The 15214-nt window shown below is 40.8% G+C and overlaps 1 pseudogene; it reads right to left on the bottom strand.

Annotated features, from left to right (window-relative positions):
• Nucleotides 1–8448: 8448 nt before the first annotated feature.
• On the bottom strand, nucleotides 8449–8766 carry LOC102492769 (NADH dehydrogenase [ubiquinone] 1 beta subcomplex subunit 3 pseudogene; annotated as a pseudogene).
• Nucleotides 8767–15214: the final 6448 nt, after the last annotated feature.

The raw sequence follows: 15214 nt of genomic DNA, 5'->3' as shown, positions 1-15214 counted from the left end.
CCCGGGGGTATGGCCATGCCGCAATCCCTTCTCCTCCATTCTCCTCTTGGGATCTTGGGCACGCACGCACACAGGCCCGGCGTGAGTTCAAGCCACCAGGTCCGGTCTCGAACCACGGTTGACTACGTGGGAGTCCAGCAACACAGCCATTACGTTAACTGCTGGTCCCCTATGCCAAATCTTTAAAGCTAATCACTTGCCAATGGGACCTAACTACTTGAAAAACATGCTGGGCACAAAAAACACTGGGTGCATGTGTGTGTGAGCCTAAAATCCCAAAAGGAGGGAAAAAAGAAGGAGAAGGGATTACAGTTTGGTCATTCGCCATGGGTGGATTGTTTCTCACTTTCTGTCGTTCTCTTTCTTTCTCCAGTGAATGCACATGCATTCTGGCAAATTTTTAAAAAAGAAGAGCCCTAGCCAGGGATGAGCAATCTATCTCCCCATTCCCATTGACCCACTGCCACAACACCATCTTGATCAAAAGGTGATTCCCCAAAGGATTGCAACCTCTATGCCAGTGTGCACTGGAAACCTAGATAAGGGATAGGTTAGAGGCCATTGCCAAATCTCTGGCCAAAACCTTTGTGTCACTGCTAGCCTAGGGAAGAGATTGCCATCACCTTGCCCTAACCCAAGATGCCATGGAGTATACACCGAATTCTGGGCCTTCCCTTCTCTGTGCCCAGGTCCCTGACATGCATGTATGAGGACAACAATGGAACATAAGCCTCCCTAAGTTAATGGAACAGGTTGCCACCTCCGATGGAGGGTGACACTAATCACCCTGGATAACTGCTCCTCCTCCCAGAGGAGCCTGTGTGAGACTTAGGACTCTAGGGAACAAGAGTAAACAGTCACAAACCCATCTAGAGAAGTGAGAAGGCATAGAAAGATAGGACTGTGGGAAAATCAAGGCTGCAAGCCTTCAGGCCCTTGCTCCATCTTTCCATTAATCTTCTTTAGGGAATTCTAATTTAATGATAAAATTACTAAGGATTTTAGGCCAGGAAATGACACAGAGGTTAAGGCAGTGGATCTCACAGAGTCAATAGCATGGTTTGAGTCTCTGATCCAGCAGCTGAGGGTCACGCTGGGCATTATGTGAGGAGACTGGAGGAGAAGGGATTGTAGCATGGTCATCCCTTCTGGAGGATGATTTCTCACTTTCTCTCCCTCTGGCAAGTGCATGTATACTATAGCAAAATCTAAAACTAACCTAAGCTAAAATAAAATTACTAAGACTTTCAAGATGGTTACTGCAGAGTACTCAATTCAAAGAGTTTTATCTACTGGAGGAGGGCCTACATTCCACCATTACCCTATGTGGGACCCCTCTGAATATGAGGTCCTGTGTCACTGCTCTTGTTATAGACCCATGAAACTGGACTTGCTTGCTAACTTATTTCCTGAAATCTCTGGCATAATTCTACTTATAAAAGTACAGAAGAACAATTGGTAATTTACTTAGGGAATCACAGATGTACCCTAATAGCTGTGTATAACACCACTTACCTCATCTACTGTTTCATATGTACAGAAAGACTCATGATTTGGATATACATCTGTAGAGGCATGAGTAAAATAGGCCAATCAACCATTTATTTAATATTTAGCAATCAGATACACAATTCCAGCAGAGAATTTTGGTCTTTTTTTTGGTTGTTGTTTTTAATTTTTGTTTTCTTTTTTCTTTAGAATATTTTATTTATTTAGTTTAATTTGACCAGAGGGGAACAGAGAGAGAGAGAAAGAGGGAAAGTGAGAAAGCAAGCTACCAGGTCTGGGACACGAACTGCTGTTGGCCATGTGGTAGTCAGCGCCCTTAACCACCATGCCACATGCTGGCCCCTAATTTTTGTTTTTAAAGGTTAGATTTAGCCATGACCAGCCACATGTATCCTCACAAAAGTCATTTCCCTCCTTTTCTTCCACAAAGCTCAAGAATCTTTAATGCGTGTCAGCATAGAAATGGTTAAAACAAATTTTACTCAATTCTTATTAGGCCTCAACAAGAAGATTAATGCAGCATCACGCTTTGGTTTTAAACCCAGCGTTAACCACTATAAGCTGTGTACTATTTTTCTCTCCCTCACATCTTTAATTCATGACAGTAGCTGAATATTTATCCTAAAAAGATTTTTAAAAGGTTGATTGATCCAACTGGCACTGGCCTGGATCAGATCCCATGATGGATAATGCTGTTTGGTTTTTTGAACACTAGTGAGCAGCCTTCTTTCAATAATTGAAGTCTTGATAGAGTAAAGCAGCCTTTGAGAGCTGAATTTCTGAGCATGGTTGGGGCAGGGCCTGCTGCCTATTTGCATTGATGACATCTGGGGAAGAGAACTGTGTGCTTCTGTTGACTCTGAAGACTCTGAATTTCTCGTTCTCCTTTTAAACATCCTCAGACTTTGGATGTGTGTGCCTTGTCCAGCACCTGGTTGCTAGGTTAACATCTATGAGCTGCTAACTAGTTGGGGAGTTCGTAGCCCACAGGAGTAAGCTTTGCTTGCCCAATGAATACAACAGAACAAAAGTCTAAGAATGAAAACGAGCACCTGGGGATGAGTTTTGCATATTGGTATCTGAATCCTGAAACAAATTTCTTGGTTGCTACTTCCTTCCCATTGGCAAGCATTTCCAGGGATAAAGCCAATTTTATTTATCTCTTGATATCTGCAATATAGTTAGCACTCAGTAAATGCTTACTGAATTGATATGATTCTAGTCTTCCTTGCTTTTCTCCATTTTCACCTCCAAATTCTTTCCAAGGGAACTAATATTGGTATCACTAGCCTCATCTTGGCTGGGGATTTTCCTTTCAGTTCAGTTACTGGCCTGGTGAAGCAATAGGAAAATAAAAACAGTTTTTTTAAAAGAATTATTTTATTCTATTCTATTCTATTTATTTATTATTTTTTTTTTTAGAGGTTTTTGCTATAGGGCGTGTGTGCTCGCCAGACAGACAGAGACAGAGAGATAGAAAGTGAGAAATCACCCCCCGGGGGGGATGGCCACGCCGCAATCCCTTCTCCTCCATTCTCCTCTTGGTATCTTGGGCACGTGTGCACATGCGCCCAGCGTCAGTTTAAGCCACCGGGTCCGGGACTCGAACTGAGGTCGACTACATGGGAGTCCAGAGACATAGCCATTTTGATAACTGCTGGTCCCTGTTTGTTTGTTTGTTTTAATTTAACCAGAGACACAGAGAGAGAGAGGGAAAATGAGAAAGCAAACTTCCAGGTCCAGGACACTAACCGTGGTTGGCCCTGTGGAAGTCTAGCACCCTAACTACCATGCTACCTGCTGACCTCCATAAAAGCAACTCTTAATATACTTTCTAAACCAATGGGATTCCAATGTGTTGGTATCTTTCTAGAATTCCATAGCACAGAGGTAGCTTCAAATCTGGAGGTCACTGGAGAAATAGTAGATGACACCTTTCTCCTGAGCTCAGATTACTGCTAAAATTTGCTAATCTTTTATCTGTGGTTGTTTCTCTAAATTGAGGTGAAAAATTTAATTACAGGTTCAAGTCTCCATTAGTTCAATATTCATTTTCCTTCTTCTTTCATGGAAAGCAGTAATAAATCTTGCTTTGTAGGGCCTGTGCCTCCTTATTCAGTCTGTAGGCTAATACGATCAAGGCTATTCCTGAAATTAGATTAAATAATTTTACTCTCCTCTTTCTAAAGTTTTGGAGCTTTCACTAACCTTTCATGAAGAAGTAGGAATTATCTTGTTTTTTGTTTTGTTTTGTTGTTTTTCCAGAGGCCTGTGTATACCCTGCCATTTAAAAAGCAAAAGTTAAAAGAAAGGGTGGGATAGAAAAGGCAGGAAAACTAGAAGTCAGCTTCCATTAACTAGCTTTGTGGTCCCAAACTGTTCAAGACTCAGTTTTCTTTCTGTAAAATTCAGGAGTCAGAGGGAAAAATTCTCTTTAAATATCCCTTTTGACTCTAAAAGTCTAGGTATCTCAGAGGGTTGTAAAACCCATAGATAGACTATTATTCTCCAGGCTTAAAGAAATTTTCTTCTTTGGGATAAGAATATTTTTTCCCTTTTCTTTTCTTTCTTCTTTTCTTTATCTTTCTTTGTAAGAACAGAACAAAATGAATTTGGATCGTAAGTTCAGCAGATTTTTTTTTTTCTTTTCTTTTCTTTTCTTTTTTTTGAGAGGTTTTTGCTATAGGACATGTGCACTCACTAGAAAGACAGGGAGAGACAGAGAGCTAGAAAGCGAGAAATCACCCCCGCCCCTGAGGGGGATGACCATGCCACTTAAAGCCTCTGGGTCCAGGACTTGAACCGCGGTCGACTACATGGGAGTTCAGCGACATAGCCATTACGTTAACTGCTGTCCCCAGCTGATTTTTTTTTCTAAATCATGGGATTCATTTTCTGAAATTGCTGTCTTTTCCTTCAAAACCTCAGTAGTCCTCAGCCTTGACAGCCAGCTTTATCACATTTGTACTGGATCTGTGTAAAATAAGGAAGCCTTTTAGAGTAGGCTAGGAATAAGCAATGAAAGGGCACAGCTGCGGCTAAAGAGGGTGTTTGTAAAAACCCCACATAGGGTCAAATCTGCTTCCTTTTCTTTCTTCCTTTCTTCTTTTTTTTAAGAATTATTTATTTAATTTTATTTATTTATTCATTTATTTAGATTTGACTACACACACACACACACACAGAGAGAGAGAGAGAGAGAGAGAGTGGAAGTGGGAAAGCAAGGCACCAAGGCACCAGGTCCAGGACTCAAACCATGGTTGGCTATGTGGGAATGTCCAGTGCCTTAAACACCATGCCATCTGCTGGTCCCCTCAGATTCCTTTTCATCATCTTTGACCATCCAGTACCCTATCTAGAATCTGAGTGAGCAAAATACTGCCTGTGAACCAACCATCTATAATTATTTTTCAAGTGACTATTAAGTGCATGAACTATTAATCCTGCATCTTTATAGCCCCTATAATCATACAGGACTTCATTTTCAAAATCAGAGAAATCTGTGTTACTGGGATTTAAAGACAATATTTTCATAAAAGGAGACCATCTCAGAAAACTACAGAGACTAAGAGTGCCTAGACGTTGTAATCATCAGAATAGGTTTGAGTTCTGGTATCTCCATTTACTCATTGTGTAAACTTTCAGTTCCCTAAGTTTCAATGTTTTTATAAATATGTAAGACAGAAGTAATAAAGAGTATCTACCTCAGAGAGTGGGTCAAGGAGTAACTGAAGAAAATGAGGGAAAGGGCTTACCGTTAGTTTCTGTAACATAGTAAATGCTCAATAGATTCAGTTATTATAATATAAGTTGTGATATGGCATTAGTAGTTCATAAGAGAAGTGACCCTTGTTTGCCCTAGCCTAGTGAAACAATTGTGGCCTCAGTTATCACATACTTTTTTAGATTCATCTTGGGTCCCTGAAGCAAAATTAAAGTGGAAAATTGCTTTTACATTTCAATCATTGAAGCTGATGGTAAATTTCTTTGAAATATCTCAAAGAGAGGAAGAGAAAGTGCCCCCTCAATAGGGCATGGTCACACCACAATCCCTTCTCCTTTATTCCTCTATCCTTTCAGGAATTTTGAGCACACAGGCATATACACCTGGTATGTTTTCAAGCCACTAGGCCTGGGATTTGAACCATGATCGGCCATGTGGGATTCAGCTTACCTAACCACTAGGCTATGTGGACAGCCCTCAAATTATATTTTAATGTCAAAATTGCTCTTTCCAGAGAAAGGAAGAGTATAAAAGGATTTAAACAACAGAAACAATTTAGAGTTCTTAAACTTAAAAAATGTAAAAAGAAAATAACTGTCCTTCGTTGATGACATGGGTGAGTTTGAACTCACAACCTTAGTAGGGATTGAAATCAGGCTCAGCCAACAGGAGAGGGAGTGAATGAAAAGAAAAGGATAGAAATTGAGGATTGTCAGGGGATATGGCATGATATGACCTGAAACAGCCCAAGACGCTAATCTTGTAGGACTTAAGGCATCTATTCTTCTGTCACTCTCACTCCCACTCCAATCCCTGGAAATCAGCCACGTGACTTATCGAGTGGGGATGATGACCCTGGTGAAACAGCAGTCTTTAGGAATTTAGATCCATGTTGAGATGAAGCTCATATACTCCCTGAGGGCAGGGGATGGCCCAAAAAACCCAGAGGAATGTGTGTTCAGGTGTGAATCTGCCCTAGATCCTGACTAATGCCAGTGTGGTATCAACCTTAGCTATCAGAGGACTCCCTAATAGGATTGAATCAACAAAAGATTCAATCTGGCCCTCCAGTCAGGCAGGAGTATGTAAAACACAGAAGTACAAAACTGTTTCCCCAAATTTCTCTCCAAATTGTGAAATGTCTCAGTCTGAGGTATAGCCCAAGCACCCCTTGGAACCAGGTTATAGGGCTGCTGGCTAGATTCAGAAGATGGAGAGAACATAAGTGGAGAAAGGAAAATTTTGTCTGGATAGAAGAGAAGATTACAGGTAGACAGACCTAGCAGGCTGCTTAGGAACCATGACATTTGAATTGGAAAAAAAAAAAAAGAGAGAGAGAGAGAAAGAAAGAAAAGGAAAAAGAGGTCATGCAAATCATAACAAAATTGTTGAAGGAAAGACACAGCAGAACAGGAAATGTGCATGCAGAAACAATTAATGGTTTCACTACATTTATCAGAAGAGATTTAAATTAACCTGATGAAGACCAACATAATCACAGTAGGAAGAAGAGGTTAATTTAGAATTCATCTCCTGTTGTTTCCTGCAGCAATTTATAAGTGAAATATTTCAGATGAGAGCCTAGCTGAGCATTAACCCAAAGATGATTAGAATCCACTTTTTAAAAAAAAAAAAAAGCCAAAAGGCAATGGTGCCCAAACTTAGCTACCCATCGGAATCATTCAGGAAGATTTTAACATTTTCAAATCCCAGACTAGTCACATCACAATCTCTAGAGATGTGACACAGGAATCAGAACACGTCCCCCAACCAAATCCTAAGAGTAGAATAGAGGAGGAGGGATTGTGGCATGGCCATCTCATCTGGGGAGGTGATTTCTCACTTTCTCTCTGTCTCTCTCTGTCTCTTTGGCAAGCACACACATCCTATGGCAAAAATATCTAAAAAAAAAATAATAATAAATTTGTCAAAGCTCTCAGTCAATTGCTATGTGGATATAAGTCTGGCACCCACTATTAATGGGCAATATACATGGTAAAGATATGTTGGGAAATGGCAAGTTAGGTTAGAGGGAAATAAATATAGTCTTTAAGAAGTGGCAAGGAGGGGACCAGCAGTTAGCATAATGGCTATGTCGCTGGACTCCCACGTAGTCAACTGTGGTTCGCGTCCCAGACCCAGTGGCCTAAAACTCACGCCGGGCGCGTGTGCGTGTGTGCCCAAGATCCCAAGAGGAGGAAGAGAAGGGATTGCAGCGTGGCCATTCCCCCTGGGGGGTGATTTCTCTTGTTCTGTCTCTCTGTCTCTCTCTCTGTCTGCCTGGCGAGCGCATGGGCCCTATAGAGAAAACCTCTCCCAAAAAAAAGAAGTGGCAAGAAGGACCAGCAGTTAGTGTAATGGCTATGTCGCTGGGCTATGTCGTTGGACTCCCATGTAGTTGACTGTGGTTCAACTCCCGGACCCAGTGGCTTAAACTCATGCTGGTGCATGTGTGTGCGTGCGTACGTGCCCAAGATCTCGAGAGAAGAATGGAGGAGAAGGGATTGTGGTGCCCCCTTGCAGGGTGATTTATTGCTTTCTGGCTCTCTGTCTCTCTCTGTTTTTCTGGCATGCGCCCTATAGAAAAAACCTTTCCGAAAAAAAGAAAGAAAAAAAGTGGCAAGAAACTAATTTGCCTTAAAGCAGAATGAGACTTATGTCTTATTTTTCTTATTTCTAATTTTGAAAATCATTTATCAGTATTCATGAAAAATGGATGGGGGCCACCAAGTGGCGTTGTGGTTAGGACACTGGATTCCCAAATGGGTGACCATGGTTCGAGTCCTGGACCTGGACTTGCTTTCTCTCCTTCCTCCTCTCTCTCTCTCTCTCTCTCTCTCTGTCACTTTCTGGTTAGATTTTTTAAAAATAATAATGAATGAAATTAAATTAAATAATTCTTAAAAAAAAGAAAAACGGATGATAAAATGGAGATAGGGCTATGCTTAAAAAAAAAATAATAATAATCACCTGACATTGGAGCCAGCAGGTGTTGTGGTGTTTGGGGATGCTAGACTCCCACATAGCCAACTGTGGTTTGAGTCCCAGACCTGGTGACTTGTTGTTTTTTGGGTTTTTTAAAAATGATTTTCTTAATTTATTAAATCTTACCAGTATTGTCCCTTAAAAGGTACTAACACACAAACATGCAGACTAAGTGAAGAAATATTTTTATAAGAGTTAAGAAACCACTAAGATACTTCCAGGTATTTTCTTCAGTGATGCTTTTTATCTTTATTCAGGAATTCCAAGAAATATCCGGTCCCTACAGCTACCACAAATGCAGCAATTCCTCACTTGAATCCTTTTAATAATGCACCAATGAAGGAAACATTGTTTGCAAAGTCACCCATGTATCTCCAAGCTTCATTCTGGGCCCATGGATCTCTTAGTCCTCATGCAGCCAGGTTCTCCTAGACAGTTTCTAATGGTGTTCCTTCTGTCTTCCACTGCTTATAATCTGGAAGTTCCGTTTTACCATGATCATGACCGTGACCATGTTCATGTCCATGGGCCATGACTGACGGCAATCTGACCTCTCAGGACACTCCCTGGTGGCTTGTTTTCTCACTTTATCTTGCTCTTGCTCTCACTCTGTCCCTCCCTGGTCAAATGATTTCAATAAAGTAATTATTTAAAAAGAAAATCAACTAGCATTAAATTCAAATGATTATTGGTAAGGACCTTGAACTTGGTGTCCAAGAGTAGGATAAAAGACAAAGGATCTCATTGCCATTATGGATATAGTAATTCATACATTTTTGCTTTATATTAGGTCACATCCATGACCTAATTTTAATTCTATATCTCTGCAAAGTAGGCAGAGAAAGTATTATTTTTCTCTCCCACTTCCACAGATGGGAAAACAGATCAAGAGTCTCGTGATTTATTCAGTATCACAGAGTAAAGCTACTGGCAGGAATAGGAGTAGAATTTGGTACTTTAGAAATTTCAGTTGAATCTCCTTCCTCTATGCTGTGCTGCCTTGCTGACCTTGAAGAGCTCTGTAAGAAAGGGGAAGTTACAGTGATAACAAAAACAAGAAAACATGACACTTGGTACACTGAATGAAAGAGTTCTGCTCTTAGGAGGAAAAAATCTAGAACAGATGCCAAGAGACACATCAAGGTGGTGGCAAAGTGATGGACACCCTGCCCTTGAGGATGCCTCATGAATATTGGATGATGTTAATACATTGAATTTGCCTTCAAACTTTCAAATTACTTTGGGTTGGTGGGAAGAGGCAAGGTCAGTGAGATCACAATAAACAATTTTTAGGACAAAGAAATGAAAGTAGTCTTATAGTTATTGTGCTTTAGCCTACAGTTTGAGGACCCCTCTTAAGTAGATTGCGAGAGTGAAAATGAGTTGTTGCCCTTGGTCCTCTTGTTTGCAAGAAACAGAAAATTCGTAGGACTTGACTTAACCACAGTAGGATAGAAAGGCTAATTATAAGACCCTCAGACAAGAATGCAGGCAAGCTGAACAAGGATCTAAATCTAGGAACTTGCAAACTGTCAGAAACTTAGGGAATATATGCTCTGTCCATCTTTCACTTCCATTTCTTTCTGAATATTTGTGTTGATCTTTTTTCGGGGTTTTCTCCACAGTTCTATCCCAATGAAGAGTTTAAGACAGATACCACCAGCTTCCAACTTCACATTTCAGACATATAAACTAGGTCTACAATATCCTCCCCCTTTTTTTCAAATACAGTCCTCTATGGAAGAAGCTTTTTGGATCTGAATGGGCATAGAAATCCATCCCTGACCAATCAGCTATGACCAGGGGTCAGCAACATATTAGGGAGTTACCTTTTACAGATTGTCACAAAGCATTTACACATGGGAATCATTTAAACTCAAATAATATCTACCACTCATACTCACTAGGATGGCCATGCTCAAAAAATAAATAAATAAATAGATGGAAAATAACAAATGTTGGCAAGGATGTAGAGAAATTGTAACCCTCATATACTGTAAATAGTAATATAAAAATAAATGTAAAATGGCATAGCCACTGTGGAAAACACTTTGGTGGTTCTCAATAAATTAAACATGGAGCTACCATATGACCCAGCAATTCTCTTCTTGATATATACCCAAGACAACTTAAAATATGTGCTTCAATAAAAACTTATACACAAATGTTAATAGCAGCACTATTTACAATAATTATAAGGTGGAAATAACCTAAATGTCTATCAATTGATGAATGAATAGACAAAATGTGATATAGTCATTCAATGAAGTATTATGTAGTTATAAAAAGGAATGAAATAGTGATATGCTTAAAACATTAATGAATCTTTTTTATTCTTTTTTTTTTTTTTTGGAGAGATCTTCGCTATAGGGCGCGTGTGCTCGCCAGACAGACAGAGAGAGACATAGAGACAGAAAGCGAGAAATCACCCCCCAGGGGGGATGGTCACGCCGCAATCCCTTCTCCTCCATTTTCCTCTCGGGATCTTGGGCACACACGCACATGTGCCCGGCATGAGTTTTAAGCCACCGGGTCCGGGACGCGAACCGCGGTCGACTACGTGGGAGTCCAGCAACATAGCCTTATGCTAACTGCTGGTTCTCAAACATTAATGAATCTTAAAACACACACACATTAATGAATCTTGAAAACATTATGCCAAATGGAGAAAGCCAGACACAAAAGTTTCCATTATGTGATTCCATTTATATGAAATATCCAGAATAGTCAAATATATAGAGACATAAAGAAGATTAGAATTACCAGGGGAAAGGGAGAAGGAAGAAATAAAAAATAGCTGCTTGGATAATATTATAGTGTTGTCAACTGGACCCATGCAAAATGTACACATGTTGGAAATTTCACTTTGTAAGCTAAGTAACGTGATTGAATGTATAAAAGAAATTGAAATAATAATAAAAAAATTAAAAATAGCTTCTTATTGAGTATGGGTTCTCCTGGGGTGAAAAAAAAAAATCTGGAACTAGAGGGACCAGCAGGTGGTGTGGTGGTTAAGGTGCTGAATATTCCCACATGGCTAACTTCTGCCAATTAAATCTCTCTCAATCTCTCCCTCTTCTCTCTCTATCTCTTTCTCTCTCTCTCTCTCTCTCTCTCTCTCTCTCCTTTTTCTCTGTGTGTGTGTGTGTCTCCCTCTGGGCAAATTAAAATAAATTAATAAATTAATAAAATTAAATAAATAAGTATTTTTTTAAAATCTGGAACTAGAAAGAGGTAATGTCTACACAACAATTGGAAGGCACTAAACATCACTACATTGTATACTTCAAAAGAGTTAAAACAGTAAATTTTATATTATGTGTGTTTTACCACAATAAAATATATATTCAACTATTTTTTATTTTTATATTATATATTTATTCTATAAATATATAAATCTGATATAAACATATTATATGTGTGTGTGTGTCTTTATATATAAAAAAAAGTTCTAAGACTGGCCCAGTCATGGTGTAAGTGGTAGAGTGCTGTTGTGCAATGCTGGAGCACATTGGCTCAGGTTCAGTTCCCAGACCAACCTAGATATGCTGGATTCAATGATATGTATCTACAGTCCTGGCTAACTGAGAGGCTGGGCTGGAGGATCAAGACTGTTGATAATACTTATATCTCTTTCTTTCTCCCCCCACACACATTAAAAAAAGCCAGAACTAAGTCAGATCACACTCACAAATAACAACTAATACATTAACTCATTCACTCATTCAGCAAAAATGAATTGAGCATTTATTATGTAGCAAGCTGTGTCAGGTATCAAGCACATGGGAGATAAAAGGCTCAGTCCCCAGCCTCAAGGAACTGACAGAACAGTGGAGCAGACACACAAATAGATCACTGCAATCTAATGTGACAAGCACTACGACTAAGACATGCTCAGCATGTTTTGGGAATTCAGATGAGATGGGATCATGGAAGATTGACTTAGAGGATGTAGCAATACCTGAGTAGATCCTTGAAAGAATAGAAATTCTCTCAGTCAGATGGCGGGAAGGGAAGAGGACCACTCTAGGCAGAGTAAAAGAATGCACATAGGCATGTGGAGATAAGAGAGACTGTAGCTGAGTAAGGAGGAGGGGATAAGGGAGAGTTGTAAATCATGTGGGTAAGCCAAATGGCATAGGCCCTGGTCTGAGAACAGTGTTTCATAGGGATAAGGAGAAGGGAAAAATCAGGAAGAGAAGAGGAATCAATCTCATGTCTTCAGCAAGATCAAGCAAGACAGGGACTGAAAGTGGCTATGGACTAGAAAACGAGAGAGTCGCGCTTTGTCCTTTGTGCACTTTATGGTCACAGACACTGGAGTGCTGTGTAATCAGACCCAACATCCATGCTGGTTCTTGTCTGATGCTTAATGAAAACTTAGAGATATGGACACAGAGAGGAGAGTAAAACAGAATTGTTTTGTTTTAAAGAATTACTTCATTTAACTTTATTTATTCATCTTAATTTGACCAGAGAGGGTCAGAGTGGGAGAGTGAGAGAGCAAGAGAGAGAAGGAAAGTGAGAACAAAGCCACCAGGTGTGGGATTTGAACCACAGTCAGCCATGTGGGAGTCCAGTGTCCCAACCACTATGCCACCTGCCGGCTCCTAAAACAGAGTTTAAGACTGGGAAGAACAGAGCTCCCAGGCAAGGAGGGGACCCAAATGAGTTGCCAAAGAACTGAAAGCAAAGCGTTTTTATTTAGCAGCCGGAGCAATGGGCTGGCTTTCTGATAAGGAAGTGGGCTTTAGAAAACGGTTACATGATAGTTTGAGTGATTTATTACCCTGTTCTTTGTGCGGTCAGCAGGCCATAGCATTCTGTACTTCTTGTTAGAATACAGTTACTACACAGAAACTGTTGCCTCTAGCTACAGTAGCTTTGATTTCCAAAGTAGCCAACTTTTGACTGTGAGAATTTAGCCACTGTGACTCATCTTGGCCTTATGCTATCTGTGTGCTCAATATCCCTATCCTGCCTTACTAGCAAGGCATCATAAATTCTTTAGAGACATGTAAAAGGACTGTCTATTTTATATTAACCAGGTCATAGAAGAAAAACACAGAAACTTCATTAAAAAGAAAAACATAGTGACTTCCTTTTGGGCCCATACCCTATCTACCTGTAAGTAGGTCTAACTCCTAGTTCACTATGGCCTCAACAAGCATGCTTTACCACGAAGTTTGGCTAGAAAGGAGAAGAGGCACAGCGAGGCAGAGAGTGAACATGTGCTCGGGAGAGAGGGAAAGTAGAGGAGAGAGAGCAGAACTTAAAAACCCAAGGCTTCAGAGCTTTCTGGAGGGGTTATCTTTGGACAGGTGAGGAGGCAACAGAGTTTTGCAGATTGGGGGGAGGCAAGAATAGTGAAAGAAGAAAAGACAGGTTTTGTTTTGTTTGTTTATTTATTTATTTATTTATTTATTTTTGGAGAGGTTTTTGCTATAGGGTGTGTGTGCTCGCCAGGAAGACAGAGAGAGACAGAGAGACAGAAAGTGAGAAATCATCCCCCGTGGATGATAGCCATGCTGCAATCCCTTCTCCTCCATTCTCCTCTTGGGATCTTGGGCACACACGCACATGCACTTGGCATGAGTTTAAGCCACCAGGTCTGGGACTTGAACCATGGTCAACTACATGGGATTTCAGAGACATAGCCATTACGCTAACTGCTGGTCCCGGAAAAAACAGTTCTTGGTTGAGCAGAGGAAACAGTATATAAGGAGGAGAGAATTCCTACTTGATGACCTCTATTCTCTTAGCAAAACTCAAGGGCTAGGAAATACTTAAAACAGCTGCTATGGGGAGAGGGCGAGTTTGCTGACAAGACACTGAGAAAGGTCTCCAGGCTGCTCAGTGGCTCAAGGATGCTGCAGCGGGTAACTTTGAAGTAGTGCCAGTTTGCCTGGCGGGGTAATTTTTTTCCAGCAGAAGTCAGGAGCCCAGGAGCCAAGATGTCGCAGAGGAGAAAGAACTCCCTGATGATAAAACCGGTGTACAACCAGTCAAGAGTAGCAGAAACATCAGGGTAGAGGGGAGGGAGGCTTTCAGTAAAGGAGGGTAAGGAGATGGCTGTGGAAGCTCAGGCTAAGCAGGGAAGAAAATGAAGAAGTATTGGAGGAGGGAAGGGGGTTCTGATGCAGTGACAGAAAATGGCAGGGAAAAGAGAGTGTAGGTTTTGAGGAGGTTAAAAATCTGGCGCACTGGGAGTTAGGAGTGAGTGGGCTGGAAGGTGGGAGGCTGTGATCAGAGTGGGCAGGGGAACAATTAAAGGCAATATGTAATCAAGTGCTAAATAGGAATGGTATGAAATGTAAGTGGGCATACATGCTGGGGAGGAGGGGTATGCTGGGGAACGCAGTGCTCAGTGTGGATTGAGAAATCCAGTGCAATTTGCCAAGTTAACATTTACCGCCTGCTTGGCACTCCCGGTGGGAAATTCAAGGTGACAAGGTAGCAAATGGTATCTTGGAGTCTAGAAAACCTTGGATGGAGCAAACTTTTCTGAGGAAACAGTTTCTTTGGTCTCAATAAAGGCAGAAAGTGAACAATAGGAGCAAATTCTCCTAATCTTGCCTGTGTCTTGTTTCAGAGAGCTCTGTTAGCTGCCCTGTAGTTTATGCTCTTTCTTGTGTCTTGTTTGCCTCATTAACTCCCTGCTTAAAGCCATCCTTTGACATCACCCCCTGCCCCAACACACACACACACACACACACACGCACACGCACACACACACACACACACACACACACACAAACATCCCCTTCAGCTGGTCTCAAAATTTCAAGAGTCCTAATACACATTGTATATTCCCACAGGATAAGACTATGAATTAATGCATTTGGGGAGAAATCATCAAGATGATTCTTGGTGAAGACAAGGTTTGTAGCATTTACTCTGATTCACACAAACACAAGACCAGAAAGGCTAAACCACTAGCCTGAACCACAGCGGGTAAGAAGCAGAGCCCACATCAGATGTGTAGGCCCTAAACCA

Source organism: Tupaia chinensis, unplaced genomic scaffold, assembly GCF_000334495.1.
Source record: "Tupaia chinensis unplaced genomic scaffold, TupChi_1.0 Scaffold000661_1, whole genome shotgun sequence".
Lineage (NCBI taxonomy): Eukaryota > Metazoa > Chordata > Mammalia > Scandentia > Tupaiidae > Tupaia > Tupaia belangeri.
Note: the sequence above shows the minus strand (reverse complement) of the source record. Positions and strands in the feature narration are given on the sequence as shown.